The 18,613-nt window shown below is 40.2% G+C and overlaps 1 pseudogene; it reads right to left on the bottom strand.

The window, feature by feature from the left end:
• Positions 1-6,965: 6,965 nt before the first annotated feature.
• Positions 6,966-18,452, bottom strand: LOC108516369 (olfactory receptor 8A1-like; annotated as a pseudogene).
• Positions 18,453-18,613: the final 161 nt, after the last annotated feature.

Raw genomic sequence — 18,613 nt, 5'->3', positions numbered from 1 at the left:
CCTCTGCTGCTTCCCCTGTTGTTTTTTAGCTGTGCCCTATCCCCAGAGGTGGAGTCTACAGAGACAGGCAGGTTTCCTTGAGCTGCTGTGAGCTCCACCCAGTTCGAGCTTCCCAGCGGCTTTGTTTACCTACTTAAGCCTCAGCAATGGCAGGCGCCCCTCCCCCAGCCTCGCTGCTGCCTTGCGGTTAGATCGCCGCAGACTGCTGTGTTAGCAATGAGGGTGGCTCCGTGGGCGTGGGACCCTCCCCACCAGGTGTGGGATATAGTCTCCTGGTGTGCCCGTTTGCTTAAAGCGCAGTATTGGGGTGGGAGTTACCCAATTTTCCAGGTGTTGTGTATCTCAGTTCCCCTGGCTAGGAAAAGGGATTCCCTTCCCCCTTGTGCTTCCCGGGTGAGGCGATGACTCGCCCTGCTTCAGCTCTCGCTGGTCCGGCTGCAGCAGCTGACCAGCACCGATTGTCTGGCACTCCCTAGTGAGATGACCCCAGTTGAAAATGCAGAAATCACCGGTCTTTTGTGTCGCTCGCACTGGGAGTTGGAGACTGGAGCTGTTCCTATTCGGCCATCTTGCTCCTGATGAGTGCTTTTTCAGACACACACATTGCAGTTATCTTTACTCAGTCTCTGGCTTTCCCCATGACCACTCATTAATTATGTCCTTTGATAATCATATTTTAATTTTAATAAAGTTCATTTGTCCACTTTTACTGTTCATGCTTTGTTCTGTTTAATTTTTTCCTACTAAATAGTCACAAAGTCATTCTCAGGTTTTCCTTTGAAAGCTTCATGATTTTTCCTTTAATATTTAGATTTTAGATCAATTTTAAATCAGTTTTCATGTTATGGTATGCGGTAGTAAGTTTTACTGCTTTCATAAAAGTGTTAAGTTGCATCAGCATCATTTTTGACAGACCTTCTCTCCTCCCTGAATTGTATTGGCTGTATTTGTATGTGTGTATTTGAAGATCAAGTGACAATAATTTAGTGGTACTAATTTGAGAGAAGTTGATTTGCAGCCAAAGTGCTGTATTCTCCCATTACAATGGTGAATAGTGATGAGGAAAACAGATATGCTTGTCTTGTTTCAAAGTGGAATTTCATAACTTTCATACCTTTCACTTTATTTTAAATAACTTTTTAAAATTTAATTTTCAATCGTTTATTAGTAGTATGTAATAACACGGTTGTTTTTTGTAAATTGAATTTGTATCTAGCAACTTTGTGAATTGTTAACTAAACTTGACAAAAGAGAAAATAAAAATTTGTACTTTATTTTTTCTACACATATTCATGTAATCTGCAAATAAAGACAGGTTTGATTCTTCCTTAATGGTCTTTATACTTTTATTTATTTAATGTTTTTCATTGTCCTGTCTAAGACTTCCAACACAATGATGAATAGAGATGAGAATGGATATCCCTGTCTTGTTTCTGAACTTAGGGTAAAGGCATTAAGGCTTTCACTGTTGAATAAGACGTTGCTGTAGGATTTGTTTTCTTCTGCAGAAGGCAGTAATTAGATTATGGGTGGGTGGGCCGGCACAGTGGCTCATCCCTGTAATCCCAGAACTTTGGGAGGCTGAGGCGGGTGGATCACAAAGTCAGGAAATTGAAACTATCCTGGCTAACACCGTGAAACCCTGTCTCTACTAAAAATACAAAAAAATTAGCCAGGCGTGGTGGCGGGCACCTGTAGTCCCAGTTACTCAGGAGGCTGGGGCAGGAGAATGGTGTGAACTGGGAGGCAGAGCTTGCAGTGAACAGAGATTGCGCCACTGCACTCCAGCCTGGGCAACAGAGCGAGACTCGTCTCAAAATAAAATAAAATAAAATAAAATAAAATAAAATAAAAAGATTATGGGTGGGTGATTAACAGCTTCACTTAAGAAGGAATATATTTTTCTTGAGAATACATGTCATGGTAAAAAATTAAACAGTACAAAAAATTATACAGTAGAAATAAGGTTTCCTTTCATGTCAGTTCTCCCATGCTTATGTTCTTCCTCCTGGATGCAACTATTCCCAGAAATAGAATAGGCATATACAAGCATATCTCTGTACCTTCTATCTATCTACCTACATATTTATATATTTAGAGACCCTTTTTTGTTTTGAAATTTAGTAAAAGGGGATTTAGGGTTGTATCTTCCAATGGAAATGACTTAAAGAGGAGGGAGCACAGGACATTATTAGGCAACAAGAAGAGAAATCAAACACAGAAGAGGCGTGGGTTAGAGAATGAACAGGACAGAAGAGGAGAGAGGAGACGAGAGGAAGCAACACAGCTAACCCATGGTAATTTCAACTCTGGCAACATTTTGATTTCTTCTGATTTTCCATCTCTACCCCATGATTTGATCACCTGTATCTTTGCTTGATTGTTGATTGTTGCTGTCCTGGAGGAAGAGACATTGAGTGCTTAAGATGCCAGAATGGCAAACATTTTCAATTCAACAAACATTTATGTATTAACTTATATATCTATTTTAAAAAATAAGAGATGGTTTGAGCTCAAAGAGGTTGGAAGTTATAACTCTTATCCTCATGAGTAAAAAGCTAAACAAACTGAAAATCAACCACTTTTCTTAGAGCCATCAGATAATTGAGGTCACGGAACAAACTGACTCCCTGAAAACTGTAGAAAGAAGTGAGAAGAGAATAACAGCTTATCCAGAGCAGAAGCTACTGGAGTTAGTATGCATGTGTGTACATGGCTATATGAACACAGAACACTTGAGAGGTAGTTGATGAATTGCTGGAGTTGGAGTGCGGACCACCTTGAAAGGTAAAAACTCCAGGGAACCCAGTCTTGGTGGGGGTGTCCCCACATGGTTGGGCGTTCTACCTCCAGGAGCCCCACTGTGTTCTCATGGTGAAGATCAGAGACTATTTCCTCTAGAGTTGGACAGGCAGAGGGGAAAAGGAACATTTCAAAATACACTCAGAGCTTTTTGTTCTCACTTGACTTCCCAGAAAACCATACTTCAGTCTACGCAATATTGGGGAAGTAAAATTCTCAACTTCAGTCCCCTCCTGTTCCCTCTAGTCTTTCTGTCTCACATAATGGGTAGAAAAAGCTGAGAAGCACTTGTGAAGGTCACAGCCCCAGGGAATAGGCCAACTAAAAGGCCGAGACATAATCATAGCAATAGAGAATGTTTTGCCTCCCGCCCACACTTTACTATCATCCATTAATCTCCTTTATAAAAACAGGGGGTTAGAGCACAGCTCAGACTCTATTTAAGAGAGTTTCTAGGGAAATCCTGAGACAACAAGAGGAGTCAGGAAGGTACTAGAGAAAGTTGAAGTTTTAGACACCTACAGCTACCACAAACAGTAAACAGACAAAACAAGCAACCATACTAAGATATAAGGGAGGATATTGGAAATATCAGACTGGGAATTTAAAACAGCTATGATTAATACTCTCAGGACTTTAATAAAGATAGCAGACATCTGGCAAGAACAGATGAGCAATGTAAGCAGAAAGATGGAAACTCTAAGAAAGAATCAAAAGGAAATGCTTAAAAAAAAACAAAAACCACTGCAAGATAAATGAAAAATGCCTTTGATGGACTCATAAGTAGACTGAGTATGGTACAGGAAAGCATCAGTGGTCCTAAAGATATATTAACTGACATTTCCCAAACAGAAATGTCAAGAGAAAATAGAATGAAAAAAATGGAACAGAATACGCAACAATTGTGGGACAATTATAAAAGGCATGACATATGCATAATAAAAATACTAGAAGAGAGAAAAAAAGAAGAAATCAGGAAGAAATATTTGAAATAATAATGGCTAAGAATTTTCTAAAATTAATGACAGACATCAAAACTATAGATCTAAGAACCTCACTGAACAGTGAGCAGGATAAATATTAAAAAGTCTACACCTAGCCATATCATATTCAAATAGCAGAAAACCAGACAATGAAAAAAATATTGAAAGAAGCCAGAGGAAAAATACCCATCTTACTTATCTTATCTATAAAAGAATAAGGGTAAGAGTTACATTAGACTTCTATTCAGAAGCCATGCAAGCAAGAAGAGAGTGAAGTAACATATTCAAAGTGCTGGAAAAACAACAGCAACAACAACAATTCACCAATCTAGAGTTTTGTATCTGGTGAAATTATCCTTCAAAAGTAATGAAGAGTTAGGTGAAAACTTTTTTGGACAAACAAAAGCGGAGAGAATTTGTTGCCGGTACAACTGTCATGCAAGAAAGGAGTTCTTCAGAAAGAAGATGTAGATCATAAACTAAGATCTACATAAAAAAAAGGGAAGTCGTTAGAGGAGGAATGAGCGAAAGTTAAATAAATTCCTTTGTTTTTCTTAGTCTTAATTAATCTAACAGAGACATGATTGCTAAAATGATAATAGCACCAACATATTGGGTAACCATAGCTTATGAACGGGTAAAATAAATGACAGCAATGTTATAAGGGATGGAAGGGAGGGATTGGGAATACTCTGTTATAAAGTACCTGCACTACCCAGGACGTGATATGGTGTTATTTGAAAGCAGACTTATATCAGTTGTAAATGCACACTGCAAACTTTAGAGTACCCACTAATTTTTTAAAAATATAATTGATCTGTTAACAAAGGAGAAAAAGATAGAATCAATATAAAATGCTTCATTAAGACCAGAGAAGTTTAAAGAAGAAAAAAAGACAGGATCTTATCAATAGATGCACAAAAAGCACTTGACAAAATCCCACACCCATTCACGAAAGAACTTCCTGAAAAGCTACGAATAAAGGGGAATTTTTGTATCTGATAAAGAACCTCTACAAAAATACCTACTGATAGCGTCATATGTATTGGTGAGAAACTAGGTGCTTTCCTCCTACAATCAGAACAAAGACAGGATGCTGCTTCTCACCACTCTCATGTAACATGGTATTGGAAGTCCTGGATAATGCATTAGTAAAAGAAAATGATGTAAACAGTATACAGATTAGGAAGGAAGAAATAAAACTTTGTTTGCAGTTGACATAAATGTCTGTGTTGAAAATCGCGAAGAATGAACATAAAAATTCCCATGGAACCGATAAGCAATTATAACGAGTTTCAGAAGACAAGGTTAATGTAAAAATAGAAAAAAATATAAAAAGTTAATTGCTTTCATGTATGCCAGCAAATGGAGAAGTGGAATTTGAAATTAAAAACACAAAACCATTCACATTAACACTCGAAGTGTTTAGGAATAAACAACAAAATATGTACAAAATCTATATGAGGAAAACTATGCAACTCTGATGAAACAAATGAAAGATCTACATAAATAAAGAGCTATTCCATGTTCATGAATAGAAAGACACAACATTACTAAGATTTAAGTTCCTTCCAACTGATTTATATATTCAATGCAATCACAATCAAAATCCCAGCAAGTTATTTTATTTCTATCAGCAAGCTGATTGAGAAAGTTATATGGAAAGGGAGAAAAGTCGGAGTAGCCAACACAATTCTGAAGAAGAAGAATAAAGTCAGAAGACTGATACCACTTGATTTCAACACTGACGACGAAGCTATATTATTGAAGACAATGTGGTATTGGTGAAAGTATAGATACATAGATGAAGAAAATAAATTAATCGAGGGCATGGTTACCTAAACATTGCTTGGAAGAGTGACTGGCCGTGGATGCTTAATAACTATTTAGTTGGTGAAAGAATGAAGAGTCTAGGAGGTTGAGAAAATTATTTTTTTTACAAGGCCGTGTTTGATTTCCTGAACCCATGAATTTAAACACATTCAAAGAGAATAGATAGCATCTCAAAATACAGGTGAATGGCCCATACTTTCCACAGTGGTTGCTCTCTGTTCTTGAGAGTTCATTCTACATCTACCCCTCTGTCTTCTTTATCTCTGAATGAGAAGGATTATTTCCTAAAGGTACTCAGGTATAAGTGGGAAGTGTAGTGCACACAGTCAGAAATTAGCCTCATTAGGGCAGCACTTTATAAAAAGTGGAGATTCCATTTAAATTTTTTTTTCTACTTAAAGGTTTTTTTTAAATTTTTTTATTTTTATTTATTTATTTTTTGTCAGTTCTCATCTTCATAATCTTTATCTAGCAGTCGATTAGGGTTCTCAGAAAACAGGTATCTCTATGTAGCAAAACCTGAAAGAGCACTTTAAGTTTGGACTTCATAGGGACTGCCAAACTTTTTATTTAGAAAAATTGACTCACGCCTGTAATCCCAGCACTTTGGGAGGCTGAGACGGGCGGATCACGAGGTCAGGAGATCGAGGCCATCCTGGCTAATACGGTGAAACCCCGTCTCTACTAAAAAATACAAAAAATTAGCCAGGCGAGGTGGCGGGCGCCTGTAGTCCCAGCTACTCGGGAGGCTGAGGCAGGAGAATGGCGGGAACCCGGGAGGCGGAGCTTGCAGTGAGCTGAGATCGCGCCACCGCACTCCAGCCTGGGTGACAGAGAGAGACTCCTCTCAAAAAAAAAAAGAAAAAAAAAAAAGAAAAATTGAGCTCATCTTTGCTGGGAGAACTATATATATAGAAATGACACATTGTAATATAAACACTGTCCAAAGGATTTATTCCTAATTCAAAATCTCTTTCCTTTTGGTGAAGGAACTGGGGATCCCACTTGATCATGTATGGAAAGGAGGGGAACATAGCCAGTGAGTTGGAAAGGGATTCTGCAATCAGTCAATCAAGGCAGATTTTTCTTTAGGGTGCTGGGAACTTGCTCTCACTTTTCACTTACCTTTTTCTATTTTTGTAGGTGGCATCTTGCTTTTCTGGGCTCTTAAAGGGTTTTTAGGCTTTGCTCCTGCTCGAAGTCTGAATTTTAAGAAATATACCATAGATATAAAAGAATACATATCTAGCAGTTATGTATGATTTAGAAGCTCTAAATCCAGTTCAGCTCACATGCTGGAGTTGTCCTTGTCAGTGGTAGTGGGGCTAGAGTATTTATGCCTTCACACTAATCGGTCATTCCTTCTGGGTTGCCTCCAACCAAGTGCAAATTTCCAAGTAGTTTTGCATCTCCTGTGTAGGTAAACCACACTTTAGCACCCTGAGGCAAGCTCTCTGGAAAAGAGAAGCAGGAACAGTTAGAATTTTGTGAAAACTTACTTGAAGCTGTTGTGCATAAAAATCTGATAAGAGGCCAGACACAGTGGCTCATGCCTGTAATCTCAGCACTTTGGGAGGGTGAGGTGGGCGAATCACTTGAGGTCAGGAGTTCGAGACCAGCCTGGCCAGCAAGGCGAAACCCTGTCTCTACTAAAAAATACAACAAAAATTAGCCGAGCATGGTAGCGTATACCTGTAATCTCAGCTACTGGGGAGGCTGAGGCAGGAGAATTGCTTGAACCTTGGGGGCGGAGGTTGCAGTAAGCTGAGATTGCACCACTGCATTCCAGCCTGGGTGAGAGAGTGAGACTCCATCTCAAAAAAAAAAAAAAAAAAAAAAAAGAAAAGAAAATCTGATGGGGGAACATAGGAGGAACACTGAAAGGATGTGGTACAGCTCCCAACTGACAGATGTTTTTAGGTTGCTGCTGTGATGTTAGTGAAACCCACCTCCCCAAATCCAAACGGCATTGCATTGGAATTTTTTGTCCCTTGAGCTTTTCCTTTGTTTGGTACACTTATTTATATTTTTAGTTTCTATTTGTTGGGTAAGGGTTTGGTTTTGCTCATTGGAATCAATTATTTCTCCTTAGAATGGAAAAGAGGCCCGTTTTGCTGTTAGTGATATCCTTGCTTCCTCCGTCTTTGCTCTTCCCAGACATTTAGAGCTACAACCACTGACTCTGTCCCACTTACCCTGGCCCTGTTCCATTTCTGATGAAAACTAGCAGTTTTCAACAGATCCCACCCCCCTGGAGGACTTGGATGTCTTCATGCTGCTCCCGGCCTCCTGTTCCATATGCCTGAGATAGTTGGGTGGCCTACATTTTATCATTTTACTTGTCCTGTCCATTTGGGCCTCATTTGTAGGGTTGTGTTTCTGACTGTGCTGATTACCCTCTGTCTGACATTCAAATGCAGTCTCTGCACTTATCCATCCTGCACGTCCCCCGGGAGTCTGGCTGATCTGAACTGCATTAACAGACTTTCTTGCTCTTTGTCTTAGTGAACAATGCAAGGAAAGAAAAGAGCAAGGCAGGATATTTATGCCTCTGTCCTCTTCCTGTGGGAGTGCTATGAACCGCATCCATCCACCAGGAGTCACATTCATGCCAAGTGGCCCTCCCACACAGCTCTCTCCTTGTCCACTTCAGCCTACACTTTGTAATGGTGCCTCCTTTACTAGCCCCGTACTAACCCTGTGATTTTCCTACATCCCACTGACAACACTGTAAACCATATGGATTTATTCTGTTCTGTAGATTCTGCACCAGAAAGCTGAGCTGTGGAACCAGAAGATCCATTTCCAAGCTCTTGTCTGGCCAGTGTGGGTATATTCACCTACTTTACCAGGCTGTAGGATAGAGGCTCAAAGGAAAGATGAAGATTATGATCAGCAGTTACACATCTCTCTTCTCTGCTTGCTTAAGGAAAGAATGGTGGAGTAGAGTTTCCTGTCCATGATCTGAATTGCTTCAGAGGAGTGTTTCTCTTTCTCAAAGTTATCTACAGGGCAAGAAGGCTTGTGATATAGCTCCCAGAGACATCCCAAATAGGGTAGGATGTCTCTGAAGTGTTTTTGATTTGATAAACATTTTGTTAAACTATCTAGAAAAATTATACCCAAATATCCTGAGCTCCCAGATCGCAGTTCATATCACTGACTAGTACAGGAAAATAGATGGATTGAGGGGAAGCTATGTTTTTAAACTTTCTATTTACTTCTTTTACTTCTTTGGGGTTTTAAAAAATTAAATATTTTGCACTCAAACACAAGGAGATTTGAGTTATATTTATAGAATGTTGGGAACAAGTTTTTACTTGTGGCTATGCATGTACGTGAGATTCATGTTTCTATGTTGGTCCATAGAGGAAATATGACTTTGTGCAAATAAATCCTGCGAAGGGGCTGATCTTTGGTTTAAAGCAGTTGATTCCATTCCTCTTTGACTGGAAACCTATCTTTGCATGCCCTAGGGGAACATAGAATGAAAATAATTCTTTCTTGCTCACATTTCCTTCCTCACTCTTTCTAAAGGGGTTGTTATGCTCCAGACTGCTGGACTGGGAGACCAAACTGAGCATGTGATGTGCTCTTGCCCAATTTGTAGGGAAGTGATCATAGCTGGGTTTGTAAAAATTACTCTGTGGCGTTAGAAGGCATTAGAGAATTCTATTAGCTGCAGATCCAGCCTGCCTTCCAATCAACTTTTATCCACATTAAATCTCCTCTTTCGATCTCCTTCCGACTGCTGTATCTTATTTCTCCATTAGTTCTACCCTCAGAGTGCTGAATGGGGACTGATTGTCCCCGTTACCATTCCTCTCCCCCAAATATTCTATCGACCTCTTTATACACTCAGTGATTCATCTCCTAATATCACTTCGTTTTCCCCAAATATGTAGGGTTTGGGACTCTGGTCATTCATCTGCCTGGAAAGGTCTGCCCTCTCCTCTACTGGTCAGCTTCCACTCATCATTCAGGACTCATAGCAGTATGTTCCCAGCATAACATAAACCTGACTATGTATTTCTATAGTAACAATGCTATAATGAGACATGGTGTCTGAGGGGAAATTTAGTGTCAAATAAAAATATATCAATGATCTGTCAAAAAGTAAAAAGATATATCATATACAATAAGCAATAATTATTTTATAATTAAAATCAGATCTCCAATTTTATAAAATGGACAATAAACTACTCCCTGTATTGATTACATGAGGCACCTCAATAGCCATTAACCTGTAAAACATAGCCAATGAAAAACAAATCTTTGTCATAACATAGACCATTTAAAATCTAAATGCCAACTACTTTCATTTTAATTAAACATTAAATTAATAACTACGTCATTAGATTTAATAAGCAATAACAAATTTAGTGGATTAACTGATGGCTATTATTTTACAAAACTGTCCAGAAAATGTTCAACTGATATATATATATATATCAGTTCGTGTGCAGGATGTGCAGGTTTTTTACATAGGTAAATGTGTGTCCGGGTGGTTTGCTGCAGCTATTAATCCATTACGTAGGTATTAAACCAAACATGCATTAGCTCTTTTCCCTTATGCTTCGATAAAGACTTACTCTTTTAGGAAATACCCATTGTTGTCAACAGCAGATGGATAAATAAATGACATATTTACACTTAGTGTAGGTGCAGCAATAAGAAGGAATGATCTACTGCATCACCCAACATGGATGATGCTCACGGACATAAGGAGCCAGGCATAAAAAACTATGTATTAAATGGCTCCATTTATTTAAAGTTCAAGGACAGGGAAAAGTAACTGTATGTGATAGAAGATAGAAAAGACTGGGAAGGGGATGAAGGAATCTTCTGATGTGTTGGAAATATTCTGTATCTTGAGCTGGATAGACATTGATCTGGACACCTGAAATTCCTGCATTTTACCTTTTTTGTTCCTACATTGTATTCCTGCATTATATACACTCTAGAGTGCAGGAGTATATGTGTGCATATCTTACAATGATAAAGAGCTTAAGAATCCCACAAAGAATTTTAGGTGTGAGCAGATGAAGAATGGCCATCTTTAGAATTTGATCTTTTAATCCATTTTTTTCCTCAAACTCTATCACAAGCATCCTGGAAGGTTTAAATACATCCAAACAGAGCACAGTTGTTTTTTGTGTGTGGGAAGCAAAAGGACGGTCTGTCACCCCATCGCTAAGGCGATGGCATATGGGGTTTAAGGGAAACCCCTGGGGCACGAGAGAGCTGCTGCACAGCCTGGACACTGGCATCCTCCCACCCCTTCCTCAGCCCTGTGCCAGGCCAGCTTCCACTGTAACCAGTCAGGGTTCTTAGGTGCAAACAACTGTATATGATGCTGGTTAAGTCGCACAAGATGGGAGTGTATTGGAAGGAAATGGGCTATTGGAAAGAGCTAGGTTTGAGAACAGGCAGGATTCAGAAGGCAGACAGCTGGAAACACAGCCAAGTCACACCGCAGAAACTGTCAGGATGCTGACGGGCACTACCAACACCACCTCCACAGGCAGCTGAGCACTGCTGGCAGCAGCCCCACCCCCAAATCTCACCACACTCCAGAGCTGTTGCTGGAACATGTTGCCTCTGCCTTCTCCATTATGAACTCTACTTTTCTTCAGAGACATGGTCTTGAGTGGAAGCAACCAAGTGGCTGAGGCTGGGTCATGTGTTCTATGGTGGCTGCTTCCATCATGTGGAATTAATATTTAAAGTCTCACTTGAGTATGTCTGTCTCAAAGTCCAGGTACACAGGGAGGCTCGGTTTTCCCTCCTCAATCTATGTAGGGCTATCTTTCTCAGTGTTGGCTTTTGTTTGAGAGTCTATGTCTCCCTTGGGACACTGACACTGCCAATGCCTTTGACTTTGCATAAGAAATCCTACTACCTAGCAGAGTTCATCATTGTTCTCACAGTAAATGAGGGAGTTAGAGTTTGAAGCAGCTTGGACTGGCCTTAAAACCTGTATTTTTGCACTGAATGATATTGCTGTATCATCTTAATTTATCTGAGAACAAGAGAACTAATTATTGCCTGGATCCCACCTTGTTATAACCACAACCTACTAATCAGTTATAATTTTTAATCTGTTATAAGTTTGGTTATATTTCAGCCTGGTATACTGATAATAGCATACTTTTCTCAGATATAGTAGGCATGAGTTTGTAGCTCTGCTGTTTTACTAACCAGATGTATTGGAGCTAATTATTTTACCTAAACTCAGTTTAGGTCCTTGTAAAATAGGAATAATGCCAGTCTCATATGGCTGTTACATGAATGTATGTAATTTATGGAAAGCACTTTTCTTAGTGTCAGACACTTCTTTTCAGTTGATTTCCTTCCTCTCTAAAGGAAATATGAAGTTTTATATTTGAAATTCAATTTAGTAAAATTTATTTTTGAGGTACTATATGATAGGTAAGAACATAAAAGGGAGCCACTTCTTGAGTTGCACACCAGTGACAGGTAAGTTCTCTTTTCCCATTTAACAGACAGAGTAACTGATGCTTAGAGACTTTCAGTAACTTGCTACTTACAGCTAACATTCCAGAAAAGTTGTGGAAATATTATCACATGTTTTTTCTTTTTTCTTTTCCTCCCTTCTCATAGAAACAGTTTTGCAATTTTCTGCCCTTCCCAAGCCTGGCAGAAGTCTTAAAATTTACTCTTTAGGGAGTTTGAAAATTTACTCTTTAGGGCCCCTGGACTCTGGATACAAGGCACAGTTTAGGGTAAGAGGACTGAGCTCAAAAGACAGGGATTATGTGAAACTCTTGGAGTTAATCACAGAACTCTCTTAATATGGCTGGAATCATTATTAAGGCCACTTTATCTCTACTCCATAAATTAGGAGACTGTGGTCTCCTTTCTGGGGAGACTTACCAGCCTATAAGGAAAGACCTAGAGATGCTGAAATTGGTGTTCCTCCAAAAAATAGCCCACGTGAACCACGATGAGTGACATCCTTGTTTCCATGCATGACACAAGCCCACTGAGTGGCTATCAATGTCTATAGTCATTTCCCAGAAGGAGAAATTAGAGAAAACTAAGGATATTCTTAGTTTTGAGAAAACATTTAGGGATCATTGAGCATTTGAAGAAAGATTACAAGATGAATAAAAGAAATTCAAATGAAGCAGAGAATGTTACGTTCTGTTGCTGTCTATCTAATGGCATGAGAATCTTGAGACTGCTGATCTAATGTGGGAGACCAGAACTTATCTTGTCTTGACCAGTCTCATCATGTTTGTGGTCACTGGGAAGTTCCTACCTGGGATGACCATGAAGGCAGCCTGCCTGTTGCTGAAGTTACTGGGAAAGAACTCCTGATAGGAAGCTCTGGAACAGGAACACTCTTTTCCATCAGTGATCTGCAGGAATGGAGAATGAGAGCTGCAACACAACCAATAAGGAATTTTCTGGAGACCATACTTCACTTCTTTAGAAACTTTTGCATCTGGCAGGCACTGTCTGCCACTTCCTGTGCCCAGGTTTTCTGGCGGGGCCCTGCTGAGCCATGGAAGGAATGGAACAGCACTCTGCCATCTGCCCCAGGCCAGTCAAATGCACTGACTCTGGATTCTGCTCTGGGAGTTCTCCTTCCACACAGCTACTGAACCAGACAGGCCAGCCGTGGATGGCATCAACTAACCTGCATTTTGGCATCAGGCTGTTATAGTTTTGATGTTGATACCTAACCTGGGATAGGTGACATCTTTTAGAGGATTTATGGCCTGGATTTTGAGCCTAGATGCAGGCTGGAGGTGGTCTTGAAGGAAAGGAGAAGGAACAGGAAGAAAGCCTTTGGGATTGGTTTCCCATTATCATTTCCCACAAGGAGAAACTACAGGAGCTGAAGCATTCCTCATTTTGTGGTGAAAAAACAGATGACGTGAGATTGGGGCTCCCTCCATGGATAATTTAGTATGCAAATCACATCACAAGGAAAAAGAGGGCCAGGTCTCCCAGCTCGCTGTTGTTTCACATTCTCTCTCTCTCTTTTTTAAGAGTTTGTTCTTTTTCAGAGCAGTTTTAGGTCACAGCTAAACTGAGAAGGAAGTACAGAGAGTTCCCACATAGCCCCTACCCCAACACATGCACAGCCTCCCCCACTATCATCATTCCCCAGCAGAGTGGTACATTTGTCACGAAATTGATGAAGCTGCACTGACACCACATTACCACCCAGTATCTGTAATTTACAACAGGGCTCCCTGCCTATAGTACATTCTGTGGGTTTGGACAAACATATGATGACATGTATCCACCATTAGTGTATCACACAGAGTAGTTTCACTGCTCTGAGAATCATCTGTGCTCCGCCACTTTCTCTGTAGTAAGATTTTGTAGTGGATGTAGTTGAGAGCTCCAAATTATACATGTAATAATGGTTTGGATGGGGTTTATAAGGAGATGGAAAGGAAAGTAGAGCAGAAACAGAAGCCACATTTATCCAGCACATACTGTGTGCCAGGCAGTGCTGGGCACCAGTCATGTGTAATTAGAGCTTTGGAGGTAGGAAACAGAAAGCCACTCAAGAGAATAATGCTTCGCTTAAGAACTTTTGAAGCTCTGAGCCCTGAAAGGATTATTGTGGCCCAAATTCCAAGATTCATATGATTTAAAATGTTATTTTTCAAGGTAATAAAAAACAAACCTGAAGATAAAATAGCTTATTTCTAGGTTTTCCATTGAATATTATGGAGACGATAATAATTCATGTTAACTTTCTCACAGTTTGTTTGGTCCCTTCTTTTTTGGTCTCCAAAATACATGCTTCAGACACAGATTTTTCGAACCGTGGGTGATAATTCAGAAGTGGACCACTAGGGACATCAGGGCATCAGCAACAAGGGGAAGCCTGCTGCTATGAGCATGACTGTCAGATCCAGGGGCCACTCCTGGCTCAGCCCCTGGAGGTGGCACCTGTGTGGTGAGGCAGCAGGGCACCTGAGAGTGTGTGCTCTGCAATTGCATGTGTAAGGAACGTGATATTGCTGAGTGTGCGGTGTGCAGAGCCAGTGGGTTGCAAGCCCAGGATAGGCAGAATGAGGATGTAACAGCTTCAGGCAGCTGGCTCTGGGGAGAAGATGTTTGCAATTCCAGTCTCAGGAAGATCAGTGCTAAGAGCACAAGACAATTCTCCAAATACAGCAGTTCTCCGTTATCAGCAGGGGATACCTTCCCAGACTTCATGCCTGAAACTATGAATAGTTTTTTTCTATACATACATACTTATAATAAAGTTTAATTTGTAAATAAGGCACAGCAAGAGACTAACAACAACTAATAAAATAGAACAATTATAACAATATGCTTTAATAAAAGCCATGTGAATGTCTCTCTGTCTCAAATTATCTTACTGTGCTGGACTCACCTATTTTCTGACCATGGTTGACCGTGGGTAACTGAAAGCAAAGCCATGGGGATAAGAAGGGACTACAGTATCTTGCCAGGCTGTGGGCCAGAACACTGATAATGATAGGGAGGTTTGCTCTTCAGTAGGTCGCTGGATGAGGATGCAGATGCTGGCTTCACCGGGGACTGGTGCCAGGATGCTCTCCCTGTGCTGGCCCTGAATAAGTGGAGCCCTGTGGTTTTATGCTGTCCTCTCATTACTGAAGTGTGGGAGGTGGTGGGGAAGGGGAGTGCTCTGGGGCCAGGCCACACATTTAATTGGAATGGGTGTGGAATTTGGTTTGAGTTTTTAAAAAATGCATTGAAGGCCTTCATTTTGTTTTTTGGGGGTGAAATTGGAGACACAAGACTCAGCTAGGATTGCTTCCCTTCATGGAACTCTTTGTCCCAGGGATGTTTAGCTCTGGGCCCTGATTAATTCCTCCAAACTGCCTTGCATTTAGTACAAACTTTATTTCTGTGACCCCAATCTTTTTCCAAAATGTTTCAATATCATTGTTAGAATTTTCTTTTATACCCATAAGTCTTCTGGAAAAGTTAGGAGAGGCTTGGCCAGGTAGAATATTGAAAAGATGATGAACTTTGAAATTTAAAGGCAAAAGATCTCTACTTGAGTTAAAGAAGTTACATATGCCCCAGTTTCCTTTTATGTAAAATAGAAAAATAATACACTCTTCCAGGATTGTGAAGATTGATTAAAATATGGCATGAATTTATTTTAAAATATATAGTACAGTACAAGGGTCAACTCTTGCTTTAAATGTGGGCCACACTGGTGTCAACCTGTAGGTTTTGGACTTAGTGGGTCAGGGTGATAGGGTAGGCAGCAGTATGTAGAAATATATCCTCGAGGGCAGGAAGACAGTTATTTATGCAAGACACAAAATTTTGCAGTGAAGTGTATTCCTGCCCTGATTATACGGAAGAAACTATCTCGAAAGGAAGGAAGTTGTGGGCAGACAGTGGAAGGAAAAGATCTGAAGTTATTTTTAAGGAGCTATTGAAATTTGAAGTACATGTTTATGGCAAAACCAACAAGCTCAGAGGAAACGGATTACCAATTGACTAAGAATTTGGTAACTAGAGTAAGACAATTTGGATTGCTTCCTGGGGCTACCACTTCTGTAAATACCAGAAAATTACCAATTTACCTCTGTAAATTTTAGTTTCCTCGTTTGTAAAATTAGTTAATAACAGAATCTATTTCATTAAGAATTAAATGAGATAAAGCATATAAACAGTAACATCTGGCTTGAATTAAGCATCCAATACATGTTAACCATTCATATTATTACTATGAATTTTAAAAAGCTCAGCTCTTAAATATTTATTCATTATTAGAACATGTCAAAATTACATTTCATTTATTAATGAGGCAGCCACCAGGAAGACAAAGAAGCTAGTTCTAAGAGCATTTAAGATATGGGGACATACCTACAAGATTTTATATATGTGTCTACAAAATCAAGCACATACTTGCACGTAGTTAGAAAAATCATGCTGAAATAAGATTACTTGTTAGATATGCGAATGGTTAGCGTCCTACAGAGCAGTACAACCATACTCCTTTTAGAGTCAACTCTTCTACTGAGCTATACAAATTATAATGACTTACCAATTTATGCAAAACTGTTACCTTATAAAGTTGTAAAATGTCTTGCCCTTTATCAGTTGAAATACTACAGGATCACAGGACATTTGACTAAAGAGTTTCAGATTAAAGTCAAACAGACATTTTAGTAAGTGATCTAGCTTGATATTCAAGAATCAATGATCTTATTTACATTTTTCCATATGGGGATAAAATTTTATTTAACATCACTCAAGGAAGTTTTTGAAGATACTGAGTGGAAATGAGATACTAAAGATACTGAGATACAGAGATACTAGAAGATACTGAGTGGAAATGAGATAACTGATGATAGGAGATAGGGAAATACGGAACGGAAAGAAGGAAGAGGAAGGATTCATTATGGTGGAGGACTGGGGTGGGTGGCTGGGGTCAGTATATCTAAGGAACATTTGGTCAGAACCAGGGAAGAGAGAGGACTGAGAAAAAGTAATTTGCTTCTGGACTCCCAGGAGTATGCTTTCTGAATATAGGAAGGGAAGAATTCTTCGGCACTTCTTGTGAAAGTCTCCTTCTACCGCAATTTACAGGAAGCAGTGGGAGATGAGGGCTGTGTACACTCACATGGGTTCTAAGATGAGAACGATTCTCACCTGGAGGTACAGGCGGGACAATGTTGGAGGGCACTCTTAGGAACAGCTGGAATGCATCTGAGAAGACTGCTAGAAGTATGACCACTAGAAAATTAGAAGGAAAGCCATTTATGGTTTTGTAAATCTTCAGAGAGCTTCTTTCCTATATTGACATCATATTGGGTTGATTGGGAACTCAAGATAAATAATTACATCTGCAACAAAACTTACTCTTTAGTGTTTTCTGCACGACAGCTTTTACTTCCTTGTTTCTCAGGCTATACATTAGGGGATTCAGCATGGAGATTACTGTGGTATAGAGCACAGAGGCCACATTCTCCTGGGCCAGGGAACTGGTTGTGGAGGGTTTTAAGTACATGAATGCAGTCTATCCATGGAACATCTCCATAGCTGCAAGGTGGAAGCTGCAGGTGCTGAAGAATTTGGACCTGCCCTCAGTGGTGCTGATGTGGAGGATGCTGGAGAGAATGAAGGTGTAAGAAACAAGAACTGTTAAGATCATGATTCTGAGGTTGAATCTAGCAAAAAAGAAGACTGCCATCTCAACATCATAGGTACTAGATCAGGAGAGCTTCATGAGAGGGAGGATGTCACAGAAGTTGTGACTGGTGAGGAGTTCACAATAGGGCAGTTTTAATATGAGGCCAGTCTCTATTGTGGAGACAATGAGTCCCATGGTGTAGACCACAGCCACCAGCAGGGAGCAGGTAGCATGAGAAATGATGATCTTGCAAAGCAAAGGGCAGCAGATGGCAACATAGTAGTCACAGGCCTTCACCATCAGCACGTAACAGCAATGACAAAAACCAGGAAAAAGTAGAACTATGACGTGTACCCTGCATGAAAGATAATGTTTTTCTTTGACACAAAGTTCACCAGCATCTTAGGGTTAGTAATGGAAGAGTAGCAGAGATCCAAGAATGACAGATTGCTGAGGAAGTAGTACATGGGAGTGTGAAGCTGAGAGTTCAGACAAATTAGAATGATCATGCCCAGGTTCCCCACCGTGGTGACCATATGGATATCGAGGAAGAGGAGGAAGTGAAAGAGCTGGAGGTCTGGCTGCTTTGTTAATCCCCTGAAAATGAACCCTGTCACTGTAGAATGATTTTTGACAGTCGTTCTCCTCTGGGTGGGATGTTTGTAGGAATGGAAAAGAAGAGCCCTGTGAAAGGTCATATGTGCATTTTCCTGTTGAAGCCAGGCAGGAACATCTGCCCATGCTTGAGCAGTCCTGGACTCATTCCTGTTCCTTCTCCTTCCTTCCTTCCTTCCTTCCTTCCTTCCTTCCTTCCTTCCTTCCTTCCTTCCTTCCTCCCTCCCTCCCTCCCTCCCTCCCC

The sequence above is a fragment of the Rhinopithecus bieti genome, unplaced genomic scaffold (assembly GCF_001698545.2).
Source record: "Rhinopithecus bieti isolate Rb0 unplaced genomic scaffold, ASM169854v2 scaffold_37463, whole genome shotgun sequence".
NCBI lineage: Eukaryota > Metazoa > Chordata > Mammalia > Primates > Cercopithecidae > Rhinopithecus > Rhinopithecus bieti.
This window is presented reverse-complemented; position numbering and strand designations above follow the sequence as displayed.